Here is a 12,583-nt window from a genome sequence, read left to right on the forward strand (position 1 = left end):
TGAAAAATAAGCTTTTTGCAAAATTAGGCACTAAACCATGAGATAGTATTCTTTCAAAAACCTTCTTTATGTTGTTGAATTGAACTTCGTCACTACTTCCCGTAATTAGTAGATCATCAATATAAAATATGACATCTTTCATGTCACTGAAAATTTGATCCATAATTTGTTGAAAAATCGCAGATGAAGTCTTTAACCCAATAGGAAGTCTAGTAAACCGGTAGTACCCCCTGTGTGTAGATATAGTTAATATGTCTCTGCAGGTTTCATCGATGGGAATTTGTAGGAACGCATCCTTGAAATCTATCTTGGTGAACTTCTTCCCCTCCTTGAGCTTAGCGATAAGGTCATTTATTCTAGGAAGTGGGTATCTGAAGTCCTCAAGGGCTGGGTTGACAGTGTCTTTGAAGTCGGCGCAAACCCTAACGCTCCCATTATCCTTGTAGACAGCGGTTATTGGACTTGCCCATCGGACATCTGTTACAGGCTCAATGACTCCATCTCCTATCCATCTCATAAGTTCTCTAGTAACGGCGTCTATCTTTGAATAAGGTAACCGTCTAGGTGGTATGATTTTCGGTTTGGCATCGTTACGTAGATATATCTTAACATTCCCTTTGTTGATCGGTTTTTTAGTCAGTTTAGATTCGCAATCTTTTATTAATTTCTTTATTTCATCTTCATAGTTGGTATCAATGTTTGCTATAAATTTGTTCAAAATATTACTAAAGGCATTAATCCACATACGTCCCAATAACGCATTTTTATTAGATTTAACGATCACAGCTTGCAAGTGTTTGGTGATACCTTCGTAGGTTACTTTAACTTGAGTGACGCCAATAATCTTGATTAAGTTTCCATCATAAGCTGAAAGTTGTAGAGTGGACTTTTTAAGATCTTTAATACCTATTTGTTTAGCCATTTCATGAGGTATAATTGTAAACTTGGATCCCGTATCAACCTGCATAGTAACAACAGCATCATTTACTTTTAAAGTGGTCATGAACGCATTATCATTATGTTTAAACTCAGTTAAATTGTTGATATTAAAATCACTACCATTATTATTTTGTGTAGGGTTATATTTTTCTTCAACAATCTCTTCAATGTTCATGTTACAATTGATGTTACTTTGATTCACGTCATTATATTGTAATGGTTTTCTTTGATTAATATACTGATTATAATTTTTCCACGCATTATTTTCTCCATTATTGTTATTATAGGATTGATATTGATAACCATATCGATTATTATATTGACTCTGATTTCTTTGATTGTTGTAAGACCAGGAATTGTTTCTCCCATTATAATTATTGTTTTGCCAAGTACCTCTACCATAATTGTTTGAATTGTTATTGTATTGCCAGGCATTGTTTCTATTATAATTGTTTGCATTATTGTTGTTGTGCCACATGGAGTTTCTTCCGTAATAGTTTGAATTGTTATTCGAAGATTGGTTATTACGAAAATTTCTAGAGTTACCCTCACTGTCTCGAAAAATATTGTTTTGATAGTTTCGGCTAGCACTATAATTAGGCCTAAAATCATTATAATTCCTCTTCTTAAAATCAAAATTTTCCTTATGAATGTTACGTCCATTATAATTAAAATTATTTTCTTTAAAATTATTACGTTCATAATCATTAGAATTATTCTCATTATTACTAAAAGTACTTTTGCATGGTATTTTATCCATGTTTAAATTGTAAAATTTTTTATTTTTATCCAATTTTTTATTATTGTCTACATAATTTGTATCGCTAACGTCTGGTTTAATATTGCTGCCATCTAACTCCACTCCTAATTTCATCATCTTATCTAAACCTTCGTGCTTATGTTTATTTAACTTCCTTCTAATATTATCATTTAAAGAACAAGTTATTAATTTCTCAATCATTCTTGTATCGTTATCAAAATCGCATTTTTTATGAAGTTTTGAAATTCTAAAATAAAAAGTATGGAAGGACTCCTCGGCACCTTGTACCGCTAAGTTAAAGTTCTTTATATTTACATTAATGTCCTCACTTGGAATTAACAGTTTTAATTTACCAAAAACAATATTAAAGTCTTTTAATTGTGCTTTAGAACATATCGACGTAACTTGGTCTACAATCTCAATTGGTAAGCTGCATAGTAGTGTCCTAATTTTAGATGAGTCTGACTCAATATGTCCTTCAAAGTATGTTTCTATTAAGTTAAGATAAGTCTCAGATAATTTTCCTGATAACTTGGGAAATTTAGGAACATATTGAGTGTGTGTAAGAGTTAATTTTTCGTCCATTATATAATTTTATTTGAGTAAAGTAAACTTTCAATATTTAAAATCGTAAAAGCAAAACATTGTCGTTCATTAAAATCAAATTTAAGTTGTCTAAAAATTTTAATTTTAATCAAGATAATATGGTCCACTAAGTTTTAATAGTTTATCTATGAAAATTCTAATTCGAATTCGTAAAGAGGATTTAATCCGCTAAGTTTCAATATAATTTGTCTGTGAAAAATTTAATACTAATTCGTGACTAAGTTTTTAGAAAAAAATTTATTGATATTCTATAAGTTAAATATTGCGTAAATTTATAGAGAAAATTTTCTATAAATATAATGTCAAATATCTAAAGCATAAAGATATTTAAATTTTAATAATCAATAATTTTACAAAATATAAAAATAAAATTATTGTCATCTAGAATATATGGTTTGCCATTAAGACACATAAATGCATTAATCATTTTTCATAAAGATTTAAAATAAAAAACAATTTCGTTTGTCCTATTATCACGTACATAAGAAAATTCTTTAGATATTCCCATTTCTTTTAACATATTATCAATAATAACGTGTTGAGGTATATCATAAGTTTTAAAACAAAACATTATTTTGATGAGAAAATATTTTTTATCATATAACTCTTTTATTTGTATATATATACTCTTTTATTTTATATATATATATATATATATATTTATTTTTTTTACCTTTTTATAAATTTGTAAATTTGGATAAAATTTTGACTATCGAAAAGAAAAGTCAAAAAAAAATTTTATTTTGTCCTTTAACATCTCCCATATCGAACGACGAATATGATAAGTAATTCATTTACTTTTTATTTTTAACAAAAGAATTCAAGGTAAGGATATTTTTTAAATTTTTCTTTAAAACTTTTATCATTTAAATTTAATTTAAAACGAAAAACGTACCACCGTAACCGGGGCACCATGTAAATAATAAATTTAAGGACTTATTTTAACTATTTTATTACTATATATTTTTCATCTAAAAACATTATATATATATTATTTAAAAGTTAATTGAACAACTTAAATATAAAATAAATAATATTCAAATTTAAATCAATCAACAGTTGTATATAGTCTCCTTCGATTTATTAACATTAAGATTATAGGAAAGTTGATAGATAAAATTAACAAAGATGATAGGAAAGTTGATACAAAAAATAAAAATAACATTAAGATGATGCAAAAATGTTCATTTCTTGATTACGGCGATTATATTTATGATATATTTTATTTACTTATATTATAAATTTAGTAAAAGGAAAAATGGACAATAAAGAAAAGGCCAGTTTCAATTTTTTTAAGCATTTTAGTTATGCAATATTTTGTTTTAAAAAATTGTATAATTTTATCAACATTTTTATTCATTATCCTTTTCCCGATTTTGAAAAGAATTATTATCTGGGGCTCTTTCTGTTCTCAAATATATTTTTGTTTGGAGATATTGAATAAAAATTTTCATAATGAATTTATTTATTAGCTTGAAATTCACATTTGTTTAAAAAGATCTTATCGTTTAATTTACTTAAGTTTGTCTAATATAATTTTAAAATACACCATTAATATTTTAATTAAATTAAACTTTCAAAAAATTCAACTTCTCATAGTCATAACCTGGTCGTCAGCATTCTTTGATTTTTTTGTTATTACACATAAACATTTTTTTTAGCAATTAATCGGCATTAATATATAAATTATTGCAAAATAACTGTTTTTTTTAAACTATTAGAATATCTTCAGATTTAGAATATTGTGTAAAAAATTGTTAATCTTTTTAAATCAATCATTACTATAATTTGCTACTTCAAGTTTAATAACTATCCTACATCAGTAATTTGATAATCAGTTCTAATCCTTGTGCCTGGGTGTTCACAAGACTCTTCAGCTTGCCGAAATTCAATGGTTGCTCAAATAAAAAAATATTAAAATGCTTATAGAATTTTTTGTTCTAAATTTTTTATAACAACATAATTTATGAGTATGTTCAGAAATACAAATTATTTTATAAAAAACTATCTAGATATCTATATAAATACTCTTTAGTCGTAGTCATGGAAATCGACTAAAAACTTTAGCAACTAATTTAGTTGACTAAAACGACTAATTTGGTCGACTAAAACGACTAATATAGTCGACTAAAACGGCTAATATAGTCGAATAAAAAGACTAATATAGTCGACTAAAACAACTAATTTAGTTGAGTAAAACGACTAATTTAGTCGACTAAAAAATATATAAAGTAAACATATTAAGTTAAAATTTATGTGAAGATTTACCATAGAAAAGTGACACTTGTCATAATCGTTATTTTTGAACTTTTATGAATTTTTCAAAGCAAATAGGTAAAAATATATATTGTAAAGATGTTAAAATAAAATTTCAGTGTGAAGATGTACCATAGAAAAGTGACAACTGTCATAATCGTTATTTTTTAACTTTTCTGAATTTTTTTAAAGTAAATAGGTAAAAATATATATTGGAAAGATGTTAAAATAAAATTTCAGTGAAGATGTACCATAGAAAAGTGACAATTGTCATTAGTGTTGTTAAATGGCTCGTTTTGAGCCGATTTTTAAAAACAACTAACTCAATATTTTGGCCGGAAAAATATGGTCTAAGCCCTATAGATTTCTCTAATAGATGTCCAAACCTTTGTTCCTTCTACAAATAAAATCTTCAGGCTTGCCTAATAATATTCTAGATGTTTTTAAAAATCGGCTCGAAACGAGCTTTTATAACAACACTAATTGTCATAATAGTTATTTTTTATCTTTTTTAAATTTTTTTAAAGTGAATAGGTAAAAATATATATTGTAAAGATGTTAAAATAAAATTTCAGTGAAGATGTACCATAGAAAAGTGACAATTGTCCTTAGTGTTGTTAAATGGCTCGTTTTAAGCCGATTTTTAAAAACAACTAACTCAATATTTTGGCCAGAAAAATATGGTCTAAGCCCTATAGATTTCTCTAATAGATGTCCAAACCTTTGTTCCTTCTACAAATAAAATCTTCAGGCTTGCCTAATAATATTCTAGATGTTTTTAAAAATCGGCTCGAAACGAGCGGTTTAACAACACTAATTGTCATAATAGTTATTTTTTATCTTTTTTAAATTTTTTTAAAGTGAATAGGTAAAAATATATATTGTAAAGATAATAAAATAAAATTTCAGTGAAGATGTACCATAGAAAAGTGACAATTGTCATAATAGTTATTTTTTATCTTTTTTAAATTTTTTTAAAGTGAATAGGTAAAAATATATATTGTAAAGATGTTAAAATAAAATTTCAGTGAAGATGTACCATAGAAAAGTGACAACTGTCATAATCGTTATTTTTTAACTTTTCTGAATTTTTTTAAAGTAAATAGGTAAAAATATATAGTGGAAAGATGTTAAAATAAAATTTCAGTGAAGATGTACCATAGAAAAGTGACAATTGTCATAATCGTTATTTTTGAACTTTTTTGAATTTTTTTAAAGTAAATAGGTAAAAATATATATGTAAAGATGTTAAAATAAATTTCAGTGAAGATGTACCATAGAAAAGTGACAGTCATAATCGTTATTTGTGAACTTTTTTGAATTTTTTAAAGTAAATAGGTAAGAATATATATTGTAAAGATGTTAAAATAAAACTTAAATGAAGATGTACCATAGAAGAGTGACAATTGTCATAATCGTTATTTTTTAACTTTTTTAAAATCTTTTAAATTAAATAGATAAAAATATATATTGTAAAAATGTTAAAATATAATTTCAATGAAGATGTACCATAGAAGAGTGACAATTGTCATAATCGTTATTTTTTAACTTTTTTGAAATCTTTTAAAGTAAATAGGTAAAAATATATATTGTAAAGATGTTAAAATAAAATTTCAGTGAAGATGTGTCATAGAAAAGTGACAATCATAATCGTTATTTGTGAACTTTTTTGAATTTTTTTAAAGTAAATAGGTAAGAATATATATTGTAAAGATGTTAAAATAAAACTTAAATGAAGATGTACCATGAGTGACAATTGTCATAATCGTTATTTTTTAACTTTTTTAAAATCTTTTAAAGTAAATAGGTAAAAATATATATTGTAAAGATGTTAAAATAAAATTTCAGTGAAGATGCACCATAGAAAAGTGACAGTCATAATCGTTATTTGTGAACTTTTTTGAATTTTTTTAAAGTAAATAGGTAAGAATATATATTGTAAAGATGTTAAAATAAAACTTAAATGAAGATGTACCATAGAAGAGTGACAATTGTCATAATCGTTATTTTTTAACTTTTTTAAAATCTTTTAAAGTAAATAGGTAAAAATATATATTTGTAAAGATGTTAAAATAAAATTTCACTGAAGATGTACCATAGAAAAGTGACAATTGTCATAATCAAAATTTTTTAACTTTTCTGAATTTTTTTAAAGTAAATAGGTAAGATTATATATTGTAAAGATATTAAAATAAAATTTCAGTGAAGATGTACCATAGAAAAGTGACAATTGTCATAATCGTTATTTTTGAACTTTTTTGAATTTTTTTAAAGTAAATAGGTAGAATATATATTATAAAGATGTTAAAATAAAATCTCAGTGAAGATGTACCATAGAAAAGTGACAATTGTCATAATCGTTATTTGTGAACTTTTTTGAATTTTTTTAAAGTAAATAGGTAAGAATATATATTGTAAAGATGTTAAAATAAAACTTAAATGAAGATGTACCATAGAAGAGTGACAATTGTCATAATCGTTATTTTTTAACTTTTTTAAAATCTTTTAAATTAAATAGGTAAAAATATATATTGTAAAGATGTTAAAATAAAATTTCAGTGAAGATGTACCATAGAAAAGTGACAGTCATAATCGTTATTTGTGAACTTTTTTGAATTTTTTAAAGTAAATAGGTAAGAAGATATATTGAAAATGTTATAAATGAGATTTATATTATATATTATCAATGTTATAAATGTCATACATACAAATCAATCATATTAATATATATATCAGTTGTAAATATCAGGTGATTTTCAGTTAATAAAGCCATCCATATTTGTGTATGCTTATTTAAGACTAATTAGTATATTGGCGACGTTGTCGATGATCTTATTATGAACAAAGAAGACAAAAATAAAATAATTATGAATAAAGAATAAAAAAATGATATCATTATGATCAAATTTGATAACTTCAACAAACAAAACAATTTTGCTGATTACATTGAATATATTGATGATATGTTGGAGATAAGAGGTATATTAGTAAATAATGAAACCAAAAAAAAATATTATTTGCGTATATGCAATGACATATAATAATACCTAGACTGACGATTCATTCATTAAAAGTATACATCAATACAAATCAGCTAGAGACGCCATCTTGGTTACTGTAATAAATATTAAAATTTTAAACGAGAGCCTAATTTTATATTATATCTGATGCAAACTTTATTAAAGAATTGCCTGATCATCAAGATATTAAGAAAGTAAGTTATCAATTTAATATTAGTTTTTAACATGAAAATAATTATTATAAAGGTTACCAAAATGACGGGTCCAGCTGATTTGCTTTTAACGACGCTTAAAAATGCATTTTAATGAATGAATCGTCAGTCTAGGTATTATTATATGTCATTGCGTATATGGGTATTAGTAATTTAGCAGAGATGAGGTCCTTTGTTTATCCAAAAATATTGGAAAGATCTTAATTATGAAGAGATTATTGAAGTGGGTAAGAAAGTTTTTAAGCCTATTTCAACATTATTTAGCTCGAGAATTAAATTTATTCGGATAGAAAGAGGGGTTGGTGAATCAGTTGCGGAGTTTGCAGCTCGACTTAAAAAATTGGCTCAAGAATGTAAATTTGAATCTGACCTAGATGGGAGATTGAGGGATCAGATGGTGGCTAGAATCAAAATGGGTGCATTGGAGAAAGATATTCGCACTAGATTTCCAGATGGAATAAATGACTTTTGGCAATGGAAAGGGCTGAGGATGAAGTGACAAATATGATGGTAAAAAAAGTCAATAAACCTAAGGAGCAGATAGAGAATAATTAAGAAAATTTTTCTAATCAAAAGTACTCATATAATAATTATAACAAAGAAAAAGGTAATTTTAGTTATTACAATAACAATAATAATAATTTTAAGTTTAGAGATAACAATAAATTTAACAATAATGATATGTATAAGTTTAATAAATGCTCAAAATGTGGAAGAACTCATCCCCCTTTTCAATGTTTTGCATCAAGGGTGAAATGTTATAATTGCCAAAAGGTAGTGCATTATGCTAAATATTGTAAGGGACAGAAGTTACATGCTATGCATATAGATGACATGATTCATCAGATTCAATTAATAATATTTCCCAAATTGGTAGAAATAGTGCAAAGATATTTGTTTGGATAAATGGAGTACCTATAGAATTTGACTATGATACGGGGGCACAGGTATCGGTGATTGGGAAACAATATTGGGATGAAATTGGCCGACCCAAACTTGGACCAACCAAACCTTTATCAGTATATGGTAACCAACCGCTAGATGTGCTTGGTGAAACTATGGTGAGGGTTCGTCTTGGAAAGATAAGCAGATCACTACCGATTGTGGTGACCCGTTCAAATGACATTCCATTATTTGGACTACCATGGATACTGGCATTTAATATGTTTATTCCACGACAAGTGACTATACGTAGTATCACAAATAAAGAGGTTATGACAACCAATAAACAAATTGCTGGCATGACAACAGAATTTTTTAGTGTTTTTGATGACAAGCTTGGACGGGTGAATGATATAGAAGTTAGCATACATTTGAGTGAGGCAGCAAGGCCGAAATCATGGCCAGCTCGTAGAGTACCTTTTCCATTACGAAAACCAATTGAAATGGAACTCGATAGATTGGTTAAATCAGGAATATTGAAGGCGATTGATCCAACACAAAAACGGTTGACATGGGCCACTCCAACGGTAAACGTACGAAAAACAAATGGAGAAATCAGGATTTGTGAGGATTTTAAGGTGACATTAAACCCATATATTTTGTACGATTATCATATTATACTAACGGTGGATGATCTTTTAACCAAATTAAAAGATGGATTGAAATTTACGGTAATAGATTTGAAAGATGCATATTTACAATTACCAATAAAAGAAATTTCAAAAGAATACTTAACCATATCGACCCACATTGGTTATTTCCAATATCAATGTATGCCTTTCGGTCTTTCTAGTGCGCCGACCATATTTCAAAGATATATGGACAATTTATTACAAGACTGCCAAATGACCGGAGTATATCTTGACGATATTATCATAACGGGGAAAAATGATGTAGAACATTTGAATAACGTAAAAAAAGTACTAATGAAACTAAAACAGGTGGGTATGAAGGCAAAATGGGCCAAATACGTTTTTTAAATGAATCAGTTTCTTTTTTGGGTTTCGTAATAGACAAATATGGAATACATCTAGCGAAAGAAAAAATAGATGCTATTCGAAGGATACCAACTCCTAATAATATACACCAATTACGATCTTTTTTAGGACTTGTGAATTATTACGAGAGATTTTTGCCACATCTACATGGAATTGCAGCTCCTCTGCATAAATTAACAAGCATTAAATCTTGCTGGGGTTGGTACAAGGAACAAGAGGTATTTGATAAAATAAAACAGCTTTTGTCAACAAATAAAACGCTAATTCCATATTCGCCAAACTTGCCAATTATATTGGAATGTGACGCTTCAAACACTGGTTTTGGAGCTTGTTATGTCATTTAGTGAAAAAAGATATTAGCAGACCAATCGCATTTGCCTCGCGAACACTTCTAGAGTCAGAGAAAAATTACGCACCAATAAAAAAAGAGGCACGAGCACTTTTGTTTGGTATGGAAAAATTTCATACATTCATTTTTGGTCGAAAATTTTTATTACGAACAGAACCTTTGGAAAAATTATTTGGTGATAAACGGGAACTACCAAAAATATCCAATAGTCGATTAACGCGCTGGGCTTGGAAAATGTCCGCATATGATTTTGAAATTGAATATGTTCCTGGAAAAGAAAATAAAGTAGCTGATACATTATCTAGACTGCCAATAGATGGCATAAAATCAAATAATGATCAAAAAACGCGTTAAAAATTAGTGCTATAAATTTGCACGATATAAATAAATATTAGCCAAGTTGAACTCCAGAAGGAAACAAGGAATGATAGCTTGTTTAAAAAAGTAGTTAAAAACATTGAGCATGGATGGGTGGATTTTGATGCGAAAAAAAATACAGAGTTAGTTTGTTTTTATAATCGTAGAGAGGAATTGTCAGTAGATCATGATGTTATTGAATGGAATGGGAAGTTGGTAATTCCAACCATTTTGAGGAAATTAATATTAACGATAATACACAGAGGGCATCATAAATAAATGCTATAAAATCTATTTTTAGAATGTATTACTGGTGGTCGAATTGCGATAAAGATATTGAACAATATGTTCGTCAATGTATGCCTTTTCAAAGTAATCGGTCGAATATTATGGAGGTTCCTTTATATTCGTGGAACATATCTAATATACCATGGGAACGAATTCATTTGGATTTCGCGGGGCTTATTGATTCGTATTCATGGTTAGTAGGAGTTGATGCACATACTAAATGGGTTGAGGTTGAGTTAATGAGAGAGACCACGTCCACGACAATGATCAGGGTTTTAAGGAAATGGTTCGCACGGTTTGGAACACCTAGACAAATCGTATCAGATAATGGACCTCAATTTATTTTTGGAGAATTTTGAAAATTTTGGTTCGAGAAAAATATTAAATTGATACATACAACACCGTACCATCCAAAAACGAACGGTTTAGCGGAAAGAACGATACGAACCCTCAAGAGATATTTTGCAACTAGGAAAGACATCAGGGAGCCCGAGGAAGCTATGGGAGAAGTTTTGATAGCATATAGAATGGGTGAGCATCAATCAACTGGACGTTCACCGGCTAAGTTATTATTGGGGCGAAATTTAAAAACGGGATTGAATTGGTTACGTCCTAATGTTAGTTATGAAATGGAACGATCGAATATACGACAAAAAGTAGCGCATGATGAACATAGTCTTATGAGAGAATTTGAGATTGCACAACCGGTATGGGTGCATAATGAAATAAATTCAGGTTGGAGAGTAGGAGTTATAAAATCTAGAACTGGTAGATATTCTTATTTGGTAGAAACCAAGGATAGAATGGTACGAAAGCATGCGGATCAACTACGAAAAAGGGAGGTAGCTAAAAAAATGGAGAAGTCTGGGCCAGGGAAAGAAAATGGAGAAAATATGGAGTCAGAGAGAGAAGAGGAAAATATAAAAAATAAAGAGTCGGATATAGTTGAGATTTTAGAAAATGTGGAAGATAACGGAAAACTAGAAACGCGGATATCACAAAGAGCCGAAACCTACAAATCGGCTGATTGAGGAATTGTAAGATCATATGTGTGGGGATATGTTATAAATGAGATTTATATTATATATTATCAATGTTATAAATGTCATACATACAAATCAATCATATTAATATATATATCAGTTGTAAATATCAGGTGATTTTCAGTTAATAAAGCCATCCATATTTGTGTATGCTTATTTAAGACTAATTAGTATAGTAAAGATGTTAAAATAAAACTTAAATGAAGATGTACCATAGAAGAGTGACAATTGTCATAATCGTTATTTTTTAACTTTTTTAAAATCTTTTAAAGTAAATAGGTAAAAATATATAATGTAAAGATGTTAAAATAAAATTTCAGTGAAGATGTACCATAGAAAAGTGACAATTGTCATAATCAATATTTTTTAACTTTTCTGAATTTTTTTTAAAGTAAATAGGTAAGATTATATATTGTAAAGATGTTAAAATAAAATTTCAGTGAAGATGTACCATAGAAAAGTGACAATTGTCATAATCGTTATTTTTTAACTTTTTTTAAAGTAAATAGGTAAAAATATATATTGTAAAGATGTTAAAATAAAATTTCAGTGAAGATGTACCATAGAAAAGTTACAATTGTCATAATCGTTATTTTTGAACTTTTTTGAATTTTTTTAAAGTAAATAGGTAGAATATATATTATAAAGATGTTAAAATAAAATCTGAGTGAAGATGTACCATAGAAAAGTGACAATTGTCATAATCGTTATTTGTGAACTTTTTTGAATTTTTTTATAGTAAATAGGTAAGAATATATATTGTAAAGATGTTAAAATAAAACTTAAATAAAGATGTACCATAAAAGAGTGACA

The sequence above is a fragment of the Gordionus sp. m RMFG-2023 genome, chromosome 1 (genome assembly GCF_954871325.1).
Source record: "Gordionus sp. m RMFG-2023 chromosome 1, tfGorSpeb1-WG-v2, whole genome shotgun sequence".
NCBI lineage: Eukaryota > Metazoa > Nematomorpha > Gordioida > Chordodea > Parachordodidae > Gordionus > Gordionus sp. m RMFG-2023.